Source organism: Solanum lycopersicum, chromosome 8 (assembly GCF_036512215.1).
Source record: "Solanum lycopersicum chromosome 8, SLM_r2.1".
Classification (NCBI taxonomy): Eukaryota; Viridiplantae; Streptophyta; class Magnoliopsida; order Solanales; family Solanaceae; genus Solanum; species Solanum lycopersicum.
The window spans coordinates 29172755-29187632 of NC_090807.1; positions in this window are offsets into that span (position 1 = coordinate 29172755).

A 14878-nucleotide genomic window follows, 5' to 3' on the forward strand; every position below is an offset into this window, starting at 1 on the left:
CATACCACCCTCAAACAAGTGGTCAAGTAGAAGTGTCAAATAGGGAGGTGAAGCAGATTCTACACAAAACGTTGTAACGACTAGAGGAAAGATCAGGAAATGAAGCTTGATAATGTATTATGGGTGTATAGGACCACTTATAATACACCAATAGGGACTTATCCCTACCATTTGGTCTCTGGTAAAGCATTTCACCTTCCACTTGAACTAGAACATCAGGCTTATTGGGTAGTGAAGCGTTTCACCTTCCATGCCTATGAAAATGCCAAGCTCTATAAGGAGAAGACAAACGATGGCATGCTAAGCATATTGTGTCTCAACTTTTTCGAGCCAGGAAATAAGGTATTTTAAAATCTAGATTAAGGTTGTTTTCAGGTAATTTAAAGTCAAAATAGAGTTAACCATTTGAGGTGATGTGTATGAATGATCACGACACTATAGATTTATGTAATAAAGGGAAGCAATCCACGTTCATTATGAATTGACAAAGAGTGAAACATTATTTTGTACAAGAGTTTGATTGAGAATAAGAAAGCTTCGAGTTGAGAAATGAATGAGGAGGAGCTGAGTTATGTCGCGATGCTAAATCAGGTGCTACTCAGGAGGCAACTCGAGACTTTGTGATTTCTAAAAAATTTCTTTTAATTTTGGTTATAAGATTATGCATTTTTTTTGTAATATTTGTATTGTGTAAAAACAAAGTTGATGAAATAATTATTGGTCACAACCAGGAGAGTCCACGAGCGCTCATACAATGTAGAAGGATCCTACTCCAAAAAGGGTGAAAAATGTAAAAGGAAGGTCCACGACAGCTCTGCATCGTGGGCATGGTTTCATAAAATTAATTTCTCAAGCTACAATTCAAGGGGAGTTCGTGACCTCACCACATCGCAGACTTGGTTTCATGAAATTAATTTTGCAGGGTTACAATTCAAGAGGAGTTCGTGACCGCATCATGTCATTGACTTATTCCTCCACTGTGTTGTTTCTCCGTGTTTTCAAGCAACTAATTTCAAGGAGTGTCTGCAACAGCTCTGCGTCGCGGACCTAGTATGTTTTTCAGGTTGTTTTTATTAAAAGTTGGATTTTACCCAACTAATTTTGGTAAAACCCAATCCCCATATCCTTTTAACCCCTAAAATTAGTAGATTGTGCTCATTTTTTCTACAAAAACTCCTGATTGCTACCATCTCCAACACCCTAACTCCCTCTATCAATCATATGTTTCTCGCGAAGGTAAATGATCTTGCTCAAGTTATTTTAATTATTTGTCTTTTTACTACCCAAGTTACATTTCTTGCAACTTTTCTTTTCTCTTTGTGGCGAAATTGTGATGCTCATTCTTGAAGTTCTAGGAATTGCTTGTAATGGGTATGAACTTGATTGATTATTTGGGTAAGAGTAGCATTATAGGTTGACTTCTTAGAAGATTTAACCTAAAATTATGAGAATGTGTGTGGATACCCTATTTAAGGCGTACGAATGAAGTAGCAAAAGACTCGTTAAATCAATTAGGTATAAATTGGATGTTGTGAATTCGTGAGTAGCCAATTTGGAAAGTTAATTGAAGTGCTTGAACTAATCATATTGTGTGTTGGTTCGAATTCTTGAATAAAAACTAAAGTGTTTGGGTTTGTATGTTTAGGCTGGGGGCAATTTGGGTGAATCAGATGATGAAAATGACTTTAGGAAGTCTGAGTACCATGTTTTTTGTGACGTGGTGTTTGAAAGTAAGTGTCGGGTAGCCCTCTGGTGTTAAGTTTCAATAAGTTATTTGGATTTTTTCTTTTCTGACTGTAGGTTACCATTTCTACTTCATAAATATCAAGCAAGACAGTGGCGTCTAGCAGCCGCAAGAGAATAAGGACGGGAATGACTATTTTCCCAGCATCTTCAATCCCACGAGGACAAACTCAGTGTTATGGGTCAAAACTATCATACCAGAGGGCAGGAACTGGTGCAAGTCCCACTCGAAACCCAAATATTTCTCAGATGTGGTGCTTGAGGATGTAAATTTTGAGAGGGAGTTCCCACACATTAGACATCGTATACTCGAACTGCATATGGGTTTCGCCTTGCAAGAGCCATAAAAGAGCAATGTCAGCATAGTGTGGGAATTTTACGCCCATTGGAAGACTGACGCTCGTTCTCATTATGTCATAGTGCAAGGCATGGAGGTCCCTCTAACACCTGCAACTTTGAACAAACTATTAGGGACCGCAGATGCCCCTTTTGATTTTCTCACTGGGATCATTATCAGTCCCCCGTATCAGGAGATTCGTAATAATCTGTGTGGGACCCAATCCACAGCCAAATGGATTAGACATGGGCATTGTGGCTATCATCAATTCTTACCTTATGCCCATATGAATAGGGATACCCAGGTGTGGCTGAAGATCATCATGAATTGGTTGATATTGTGGGTGGACTTTACCAGGAGAAACGGGACAGGGTTTTCTTGGTGTATGCACTGATAAAGGACCTACCTATCAACATAGGAGCAGTGCTCAAATCACTAATGCGCAAAACAAGATTCCACCGAAGGAGAAGGTATACTTTTTAAGAACTAATCACTAAATTGTGCAAGCAAGATGGTATCCCAGAGGAGAACATGGATTATATGGCGCCATTGTTCACCACACCCCTCGATGTCACCAACACAAATGGGCCAAAAACTGTACATGGACCCACCCTTACTACATGAGCGTAATAGGAGGGATGAAATTATTACAACACACATTTATGGCTTAGAGATGTTGCGTAATAAAAATGGGTGTCAAGCCTCCTCACAAGAGTAGTTGGACGAGGTGGCAGCAAAGTACCCCTTGAATAAACATTCGAAGGCAATGTTGGGACTGGGACTTGTATTTCTTGAGATTCTTTGGGATGATGTTGTAACAACCCTCAAAATGAATAAGATAAGAAATGCTTAATGTTTCAAGAATGACAACGATTAGAACAGGGTTCACACAGATCGATGCGCGTAGAACCAGGCCTCGGAACCCTTACTACAGCCAAGCCAACTAACTTGGGGAGTTATGTTGATCTTGTAAAGGTTTTTTACAACCACATAGGGGTCTCGAATACGAAGATTCACTCGAACGAGTCTTTACTGGACTTAAAAAGAAGAAAATGTAGCTTTGAAGGGTCTAGGGGTAAAATGGTCTTTTCCTAGCAAAGGGTAGTATTGTAATTACCCTAAATATGAAGTTAATTAATTAATTATAAAGAAAACAAGCTAAGTGAACACGTTAGGTAAAGAGAGGAGTTTTCCATCGAAAGTTTTATGTTGAAAACTTGGAATGGACGTGAATTTCAGAGAGGGTTTAGGGTAGAAACTTCAATGTTTGAATGTCAAAATAAGTTATGGGTTTTCTCCTCTCTTGGTCCCTTTCCCAAGAGACCCCTTAAGGTTCATATTATTCATTCGAAAACTAGGATTGTTTCCCCTTTTGCATGTCCCTGTCACTAGCTCCCAATGAATCATAGGTTGGGTATGATTGCTGGTAGATTTGGGTGTATGTAATGTCTCTGTGATGAATATGATTATGTTGTGTACTTGAAATCGCAGGATAAACAACCATGTATTCGAAAGTTTGTGCAAGTGTGTGCATGTGCAAAAATGTTACAGTGAATGTACTGTGAATTAGGCCGAGTTAAGGATTAAAGTTAAATATTGTTTTGGTTGTCATTATACATACAACAATCTATGTAAATCGTGATGTTCATTAAAATGGAAATGGGGATGATTTGAGTGTCAACGTTTTGGCTAAACGAATCCATGAAATACCCCTCAAAAAGTGTTATACAATCCATGAATTTTCCTAAGTTTTCAAATTGATATATTGATGAAAATAATTTTAAAAAATATTAAGTTTCCAGCCAAAAATATAAGTTTAGTTTAGGCTAACATATAGAGAAGAAATCTGGAAAATTTAATTGATTTAAAGGGATGAGGCCACCAAGATTCGAACCTGTGACCTCACTCATTTGGTACCTTAAATTTGAAATAAAAGAAAAGGGGTCAGGGGGATTCGAAATGGGGTGTATTGGCAGAGAGAGGAGAGAGCAAAAAATTAAACAAATAAAATAAAGTGAGGTTGTGGGGGCTGGATCCCACAACCTCACTGCCAATGCATAGCCAAGTCAACTTTTAAATAAAAATAAAATAAGGAGGTTGTGGGGGGGGTTCGAACCCACAACCTCACAGCCCCTAGCAAAATAAAGCATAAATAAAGAGAGGTTGTGAGGGTTCGATCCCACAACCTCATAGACCATGTGAAAAGGAATAGAAGAATTAAATAAAAAAAAATGGAGGTTGTGGGGGTTCGATCCCACAACCCTTCAGCCAAATAAGAGGAGATTCCAAGGAGAAAAATAAAAATAGAATGTTTATGTTAAAGGTTGATCTAGGGCCCCAATGTCATGAAGAATACAAATAATGTCAATAAAAATGTAAGTATTGTACAAGGGGTTCAAACATGGGTTCCCTTTCCCAAATTTCCGTATTGATACATAAGTCATACGTGAATTAAATGTTCAAATAAAATGCCACCTACTTAGATCAAAATTGAGATCTTGGCATACATATAAGATACATAAGTCTTGTACTACATAATCTTAGGAACATATGAGTCACTTAACGAACTATGAATGAAGCCTCGTGGCTTGTTTGTGTAGACCCATAAGTCTAGCATACTTATAAAAATAGGTGAACCTAAGAGGTATGTAATGAAATTATATAACCTTAGAAGAGTTAAGTATGAGTGTAAAACACACTAAATGTCCAAGTGCATTGGCATACGATGAAATGATTATTATGTAATGAAATGATAAAACCCTAGAAGGGTTAAGTAAGAGTGTGAAACACACGAATGTCCATGTGCATTGGCATATGATTAAATGAACATTCACGTAAAATGGGGTGAGTAATTATGAAGAGAAATTGTACTAGTGTTAATGAATGTATTGACAAAATGATATGAGTCTAATGTGAAAGATGAGAACAATCTCAAATGAGCCTAAGTAAATGTTACCAAAACGTACTCACCTATGAGAGTGGGAGATAATGAAGAGATCGGTCTCTATGAACACTCTAATGAAAGTATTGAGATTAACAAACTTAATACTAATGATGAGATGAGAAATCATCTATTAAGATATGATGTCCTCATACTAGAAACCAGCTTTCACGACGTATGAGTTGAACGTAATGAAACTTTATATTGAGGACCGAAAGACTATCTATGAGCGATGATGCCTTCTTTAGAGAAGGAGGATGTTCACGTAACTCTCATGAGATGAGACTGTCTGGTATTCTAGCTATGGGTCTCCTTATATATCCTAGTCTTCAAACCTATACTGCCAATATAGGGATCTGGCGGGGCTAAATTCCCATGTATGCTAGCATGTTTTGGTCACCTTGGCCGGTGATTCCACCTCTTTTCGGTGTGGGGGAGACACTGGTTTCATGATGCTCAAATGATCTATGTCGGTTAAAGTTAATGTTCCCAATGAATGAATGAGGCCAGCCTCAAATGATGTACACAATAATATGAATGATACCAAAGGTGTTAGGATAGGATAATCAAGAATTCAGTTAAACTCAAGTAATGATACTAGGTTATTCTTTGTCATTGCATAGCAAACTCGATGAGAGTCTTAAACTACATCCTAGGTATAGCTGGTGTTTACACTAACTTTTGAATGAATGAAATGAAGTACGTATCAATGAATGAAGCAGACTCTATGTTTTGTAATGAGAACTCCCTAGTTGAGGTCCCATATGTTGAGCCCTCTTTTTGGAAAGTCTTAATATCAAGTCCATGATTCCAACGTCTCATGGCATATGAATGAATGTTATAAAAGATGTTATTTCTATATGCTATGTGTTATGTGTAAAATGTTATGTGTTGTGTGCAATATAATAAGTATGATGATCCATATTACCCTCATGGCATGACCTTCCTAATCAAAATTTGGAAAGTTCACTAACTTTCTTAATCCAAATTTAGCAAGTCCACTGATTTGACTTTCCATAATCATGTTGTTAGAAAAGAGCTATTCTTGCTCATGCATGTCTGTGGAGTGTGCTTGCATGTACCTATACTTAGTAAAAGTGTGTGCTAACCCTATAAAACTCAACAATTTTAGGTGCAGGCACATGTGGACGCTAGAGCTACAGGTTCACGCTGAAGCTATTTGGACGTCGAGCAATCATCCAGACTTGGTAGGCCCTCATGCTTTCGATCATGCTTTCCCATTTATATTCTAGCTTAGTCTTAGGATTGAGTTAGTGGAGTATGTTCCACTACCGTTTATTTCCCGTATTATTTCGGACTTTATATTGGTGCCATTTTGGCAAGTATTTAGTTACAACAACTATTTCTTTCAGTTGATGATCTTAATGTTATATGGTTGATGGTGAACAAATTATGATTATATTATGAATGATTAGTAAGAATTTTAAGTAACAAAAAGTTCAAATTTTCCGCTAAAATTCTGAGAGGTCAACAACGTCGTTCTCGTCTACTGTATAGATTCTGGTCGTGACATATGTCCCAATTGATGAGGAAAAGAGGAGAACTACAGGAGATAGTGAATCCAATTCTAATGCTGAGGAGGCGACTTGTTGTCTCTTGAGAATGGCTGCGATGACGCCAATATGGATAACTGATTAGGGAATTCCACCCATCCCACTTTGGTTTATGTTTCAATGATTCCACTCTGGGACAGTGTTGAATGTTAAGTATGGGGTGGGTTTATTTCTGTGTAAATAGTTGTTTGTTGGTTCTTTACTATTTTATTTTTGGGTTTTTGTTGTGTTTGTTATTTTGTTTGGGTTCCTTGGTAGTTGTTTTCTGTTTTTTAGCCAATGATAGTCCCTTTTAACAGTAAAAAAATATTTTGTTTATTACGATTGAGTTTGTGTCATAGTTGAGTCATGCCGCCCTATTATAGATAGATGACGATCGTCTTAAGGGTTGGTTTCGTCAAATGAGTCTATAGGGTTATTTTTTGGCTTAGGCGACAAAATTTATTTTTGTTAGACTTAAAGTTGCAAACATTGGATGACTTTGTGCTGAGACATATAGGTTCGTCAATATGACTCTTTTTACACGTGTGAGCTTAAAATGAATTTGTGTCAGTAATCAAGAAATAGTATACAGTGATTCGCTTCCAGTTAAATGTGTGCAAAGTGTGTAGGGTTTGTGTATTCCTTGCTATTCATTGAGGTCCAGAACTTTCCCGGTGTGTTTTCATAATGAAAAAAATAGGATAAGGAATTTGGGAAGCGATATAGGCAATTTTTTGATAGCCTTGAGTGTACCTTCACGTACCCACCTTGATGTATATCCCTAGTCAGCCCCTTATAGACTTGAAATTATTCTTTCGTAGCCTATTGTGAAGCTTGTGCCCCTTCCTTCTTTAGCCTATAAATTTGATCCAAAAGATCATAAGTACTTTTTGTGAACAAAAAAAAGGAAGCGGAAGTTGAGTGGATCTCCCCACCATAAGTTTTGGCTCGCTTAGAATGAAAAAATTATGAATATAATAAATACAAAAAAATATATGAATAACAATCTATAGATATACATATATATCTAAAAGGAAAAGAAAATAAAAATGGTGGGTCCAATTGGTTGAATTAAGAATGAAAATGGAGAAAGGAGGTGAATTTACAACAAGGGGACAAAAGTTTCAAACAAATGAAGCGTATGATGGGGTTATAAGAAGAAGGTTTTAAATTGAAGTATTTTCCATTAAAGCTCTTGGGAATGAAGTCACCGTTTATATCCTAAAAATGTTTCGTGCCCGTCCCCTAGCCTGCATTGCAACCCTTAGAAAACCTAATTGATCTTGAATTTCCGTATCCTCAAAAGTAGTGAAGCGGTACACTAAGGGCAAGACTATGGTTCGTTGGTTGTAGAAATTGAATTCTTTGAAAAGTGTGAGCGTAAATTGTTTCCCGCACCCCTTTTTTATGAAAATGTCAATCAGAGTAATTTTGGGTGTTCAATTGTAGTGAGGGCACATTTTTAATGAGATCTGAGAACTGATATATTTGTGGTTTTAAAAGTTGTGCATAAGTTTGTTGTATAAAAGAGACTATTCTTGAGGGTAGATTTTCTTGATCAAACGGTGCTTATGAATGTATTGTAGTGCCATGTTGTCATGAAGCTATGACGGTTATTGTGGCCAAAGATAAAATTCTATTAGAAGTAGAGTAGTAGAGTTATCGGTTGTTTAAAAGTATGGAAGTGTTTGAGGATGAACAAAGTTATATGTGTGGGGTGGTGATCTTAGGCATAATAATACGCCTACTAACTAATTTACCCCATATATATAACCGAGTTCGAGGGCATCTTAAGTTCCGTAGTTAGTTAATTATCTTTTGATGTTGATTCTTCTAACCAATATGATTAAAGGAATGGAAAACAATCTAAAATAGGACATTTGAACAAAGGTAAGAAAGTAAAAGATGAAGTGGCGGAAAAAAAGAGATAATAAGCTGGAAATTGTAATACAAGGGAGCAGATCTGCATTGCGGAGCCAATCTGCCCATGCAGGAAAGGAACTCCTCATAATGGAGGAGTCCACTATAAGGAGCGCGTCGCGGAGTGGTTTCAGCTATGTGCAAGGGAATAGGCTTGTGTCATGGACCTTTATAGTATCATTTCATTACACATTCAATTCCAAAAAATCGTGAGCTAGACATTAAATATGATTTTGCCATCATTTCTAGGATTTTTTTTCTTCTTTATCATCTTGGTGAAGTCTTGTATGATTCTAACAGATTACTACTTGATATTTTGTGTCATAATTAGCTAAAATCCCATATTCTAGGGTTGTAGCTATAGTTGATGGTTTAATATGAATTTGTTTTAGTATGAGAAGGGTTAGCTTAAAATTTGTTGTTGAATTCTTATTTTACTTTATTAATGCTTGATCAACATTAGAATACACTTTCCACTCTTGAACTCGGAAGATGAATAGAGGGATAGAGCGAAGAATGTGAAAGGTGTGTTCATTCTAGCATGAATTCTAGTTTATTTTGTGTTTAAGATGGCATTATACCTATATATTGTACTTGATTATATTGCAATATGAATGTTTAATGCTTCTTTGTTGGTTCATACCTAAGCCCGCTCAACAATGTGTTAGGTTGTCAATTATGATAGGCGATTAGAGGTTGGAAGACCGTAATAGCAAAATGAACCTTGATAACCTACAATGAAGGTAATCCCTTGAATACTAGGATAAATCATATTGTACCAAGAATTGATATATGCCACAACACTAGGATACCTTTTCAAATTGTGAACTTTCCGTATTTAAAATTGGTTAGTTAAAGTAATTAAGTCTTGCTAGTGTTTAATTAGTAGTTTAAGCAAATTTCTCAAATTAATTTTGCTTGACTGAATTTATTTGGACATCAATAATTTGTATTTGTTAATTCGAAGTCCCTTAGGCACGAACATTTGGCTTTAAAGATCCACTTTACTACTTGAGTGACCACGTGCACTTGCTTCTGCTTTTGGATGCAACAGCCTCGTAGTTTGCCTTTCATGAGTCCAACCTGTTTTTGGAAAGATTTTTGGACCTTCCTTTAGATTCTCAACAAGGACCCTTGGGAGGCGGGGGGGTGCCACAGGTGTCCTATGAACATGTTTAAATATTAAACCATTGGACTAGGTAAGAGACAGTAGATAGGACTTAAATATTTAGTTTTATCTTGATTAAGGTATTAGATTACATGATAGTCTCTAACTTAGGTCATTAGATTTACAGGTGTTACAATCCACATATCATTCTCAATACTACTCCCAAAATATAATTAGGTCATATGTTTATAAAACCGCTTCTTTCTTTCATTTGAAAAAAATACTCAAATGTTAGATTAAAATCTCTCTCGAAATCGATGTTCCCTTTCTTTCTCTATTGTGAAAACATTATTAAACTCATTGGGAATACATAGTCCCCATATTCTTCTTTGAAGAAATGTATTCAATCCTTACTCTTTACTCTTTACTCAACTTGAACCTTAAATCTTAAAACAAAGTTAACATGTTTGTAAAAGACTTGTGAAAACTTTATAAACTTCTCTTTTATTTGATCCTTAACTTCTTGACTTGACTCTTACTTCTCTTGACTTCGATCTTAATATCCCTTGAATTGGATTATGGATTCAAGGTTCATGATCTCATATTTATAGATGATTTAATGATGTTTATATGTCCCTTAGAGTATTGGAATCAACTAGAAAACATAGATACATTACTAAGGAACAAGTACAAAAAGGCCGAGAAGTAAAAGGGATAACTGGCGACTCTGGCACTCTAATAGGCACGGGGCGCCAGCCCTCAAAGTTCAGAGAACTTGTTGGGCGCTCTGGCTGGAGCGGTGCAGCATAATCTAAATTTCAAAGGAACTTTTGGTGCACTCTAGAAGGTTCAGCGCCCCAACTTCCTCCTCAGGAAACTATGAACTTTCTTCTTCGTGTTTCAACTCTAAAACCTCTAATTTCACTTGGTTCTTTCCCCCAAACACTTGAAATCACTTCTATCTTCAATATATGATAAATTCAACCCAAAATTTAACTTTGAAACATTAGTCAAACCTCAAAAAAATTCAACAATACAACCCACAAGAATTCAAATGAATATCATCGAGAACTCAAAGGATTTACGTTCAAATTAAACATGTTTCGTTGAATTGAATCATGATTGGAACTTGGGTGAACTAACCAACGCTATGTGATATCACATACCTCACATGGATCACCCCTTGATGAAATCCACTAGCTAAACTCGATGATCTTGACGAATCTTGAATGTTCTTCTCCTTTCTCCTCCTCCTTTCTCTTCTATGAAACCCCTAGGTCTTCTTCCAAAAGTGTAAACTGACTAATATCAGTTTAGAACCCTATTAATTACCCAAAAACAAAATAAAATAAAATAATTGGGCAAGGAAAAAACCATAATGCCCCTAAAAATCTAGATTGGACTTTCCTTATTAGAACATCTGACGTCCTAATGACATAAGTCACTCATACGAATTCGGAATCGCGCTAACTCGATAGTGTTGGAAATATTATTACAAGATCTTTACAAATATATCTTGAAGTAAACCTAAATCATCCAGAGGTAGGAGTTATGTCCATTTCAAATTGACCAAACATAATTTTTCCTAACTTAAACAAATTTCTAGATTATCATTATTTCCAAAAAAAATGATTGTTTCTAGTTCTATGTTTCATCCTAGTTATTTAAAATTTCAAGGTGTTACAATATATCCAGATGTCCCTTACTAGACTAAGGGTGGTAATATCAAGTTCAAATACCCAACAAGCAAATGCAAACAAACAACATGCTCACTCATAATTCAAAGAGTACTAAGAAGAGAGTTAGTACCTTACTATGCACTCTTTCCGGATTCATACAGATGTGGATATATATTTTTCTTATCCTCTTCAGCTTTCGAAGCATCTTCCTCAAAAATTGGTTCCTCTAAAGAACTTTAATCAATGCTACCTCCTTCGTTCTCAACTTGCGAACTTGGCAATCTATAATATTAACGGGAATCTCTTCATAAGACAAGATATCCTTGATTGTAATATCTTCTGTTGGTATGATCAATGAAGGATCGCTCATGTACCTCTTCAATATAGAGTGTGAAATACCGGATGAACCATTGTTAACTCTTGTGTTAGGTCTAACTCATAAGCTACCTTACCAACCCTGTTAGATATTCTTAAGGACCAATATATCGGGGACTAAGCTTCCCCTTCTTGCCAAATTTCATAATGCCCTTCATGGGTGAAACTTATAGATATATCCAATCATTTACTTCAAACTCTAGCTCCGTTCTCCTAACATCAGTGTATGATTCTAATGAGTGTATTCCATTTTAAACCTCTCTTCAATCACTTTCACCTTATCCATAGCTTGATGAACTAAATCTGGTCATATGAAACTTGCATCACGATATTCAGACCATCCAAAAGAAAATATGCATGTTCTCCCATAAAGAGCATCATAAGCCATTTGGATGCTCTAGTGGTAAAAAAAACTGTAAGAAAACACAATTAGAGGTAGTTGATTATTCCAATTACCATGAAATGAATCATACATGCCACAAGCATATCCTCTAAGGTCTGAAAAATGCCCTCTACTTGACCATCTGTATAAGGATGAACGGTAGTACTTAAATTCACCTTTGAACCCAAGCCTTTTTGGAAATATTTCTAGAACTGTGCAGTAAATTGTGCACCTCTATATGATATAATGGATATTGGAACCCCATTAGGTCTTAAAACCTCTTGAAGATATAACTTAGCATAATATTTTGCCGAATGGATAGTCTGTAACGGCAAAAGTGAGATGATTTTTTTCATTTTATCGACAATCATCCAAATAGAATCATGTTTCATGTGTGACCTTGGTAAAATTTTGATGAAATCCATATTAATCATCTCTCACTTCCATTCCAGAAAATCTATGTTCTGGGCCAACCCATTGGGCCTTTGATTCTCTATTTTAACTTGTTGGCTATTTGGACACTTAGCAATAAATTCTGCAATGCCCTTCAATATAATATTCCACCAATAGACTTCTCTAAAGTTTAGATACATATTTGTATAACCTATATGAATGGAATATCTACAGCTATGAGCTTCCTCAATGATCCTCTCTTGGAGCCCATCCACCATTTGTACACACAATATACCTTGATATCTCAAAACACCATCTCTCTTTATTCAAAAGCTAATGTTTTTTCTTATGAACATTTGCCTTCAATTCAAGAAAAATAGGGTCTAAGTCTTGCTTATATTTCACTTCAGATACTAATAAATATTCAGCCCCATTCATCACCACTACTCCTTTTTTTGTTGAATCCATTAGTCGGACTCTTAAGCATGCAATTCACCACTAGCTCTCTCTTTTATTCCTCAACATGGGCGGTACCACCCATAGACCACCTTCTTAAAGCTTCAGGAACTTCATTATCCTTACCTGGATGTAAATTATACTTATGTCCATAGTCCTTGAGTAACTCTAACCACCTCCATTGTCTGAGATTAAGCTCTTTTTGAGTGAACACATATTGAAGGCTCTTGTGATCAATGAATACATCTACATGAACACCATATAAATAATGATGCCATATATAAAGAAAATACTAGATAAGTCAAATCTAAGTCATTAGTTGGGTAATTTTCTCATGAATTTTCAACTGTATGGAGGCATAATCTATAACTTTGCCATTCATCATTAATACACAACCCAAACCAACTCTAGGAGCATCATAATACACCATAAAACCTTGAGTACCTTCTGGTAAGGTCAATAATGGGGCAGTAGTCAACCTCTTTTTCGAATCCTGAAAGCTTCTCTCACAAGCTTCAGGCCATTGAAATTTCACTTTTTTCTGAGTCAACTTGGTCAAAGGAGATGAAATAGATGAGAACCCCTCTACGACCTTTCCATAATGGACAACCAAACCCAAGAAACTCATAATATCAGTTGGAGATGTGGGTCTAGGCCAATTCTGCACGACCTTTATTTTCTGAATATCAACTCTAATTCTATTACTAGAAATATGGCCTAAGAACACCATAGACTCAAGCCAAAACTCACATATAGAGAATAACAAATAACTCCTTATCTTTCAAAGTTTTAAGAACTAAGCTAGCATGATATTCTTCATTCCTTGAATGGATTAGTATGTCATCAGTGAAGACGATAACAAACATATCTAAAGAAGGTTTGAAAACTCTATTCTTAAGGTCCATGAATGTTGTGCATTAGTTAAACAGAGCAACATAACAAGAAATGCATAAATTCCACATTGGTTTCTGAAATTTGTGTTTGGATTATCACATTCCCTTACTCTTAACCGATGGTACCCAAATCTATGTCTATTTTTAAAAAACAAGACCCACCCTGAAGTTGATAAAAAAAATCATCGATTCTTGGAAAAGGATATTTATTCTTGATGATAACCTTGTTCAACTGACGGTAATCTATGCACGTCCTAAAGGAACCATCTTTCATTCTCCCAAAAAAGACAGAAGCACCCCAAGGTGAGACACTTGGTCGAATGAAACCTTTATCTAGGAGATCTTTCAACTTCTCCATATGATTTAACAGCTCTGTTTGTGACAGTCTATATTGTGGAATAGATATAGGACAAGTATTTGGGAGAATGTCTATCCAAAATCTATTTCTCTCTTAGGAGGGACTTTGGGTAGATCATCCAAACAGACTTTTGAAAACTCTCTTACTATAGGAACTAACTGAATAGGAGGTACCTCAACACTAGAGTCGTTAACTCAGACCAAGTGATAAACACAACCACTGGAAACTAATTTCCTTTCCTTAAGGTACAAAATAAAAAGACCCTTAGGGACTACTAAACTACTACTCCACTCTATGACTTGCTCATTAGGAATCTTGAACTTGACAACTCAAGTCTTAAAATATATTGAGGCATAACAGACATGAAGCCAGTCCATAACTAGTATGACATAAAAATCTACTATGTCTAACTCAATTAAATCATCCATGGTGTTCTTGTGATTGATAGAATTGACACAATCATGATACACTCGCTCTGCTTGAATAGACTCCCCAATAGGTGTTGAAACACAAAAGGGTTCACAGAGTTTCTTAGGAATAACATCAAACTTATTTGCAACATAAGGGGTTATAAAAGATAAACTAGCTCATGGGTCTACCAAAGCATAAACATCAAAAGTAAAAACTTTGGCAAAATCTGGAGAAATATGTTTCTCATGATGACTAGTGATTGTGTAGAGGTGGTTTTCTCCTCTGCAGTACCGTAAGTAGCTCCTCTAGGTGCAACCCTATCTGGT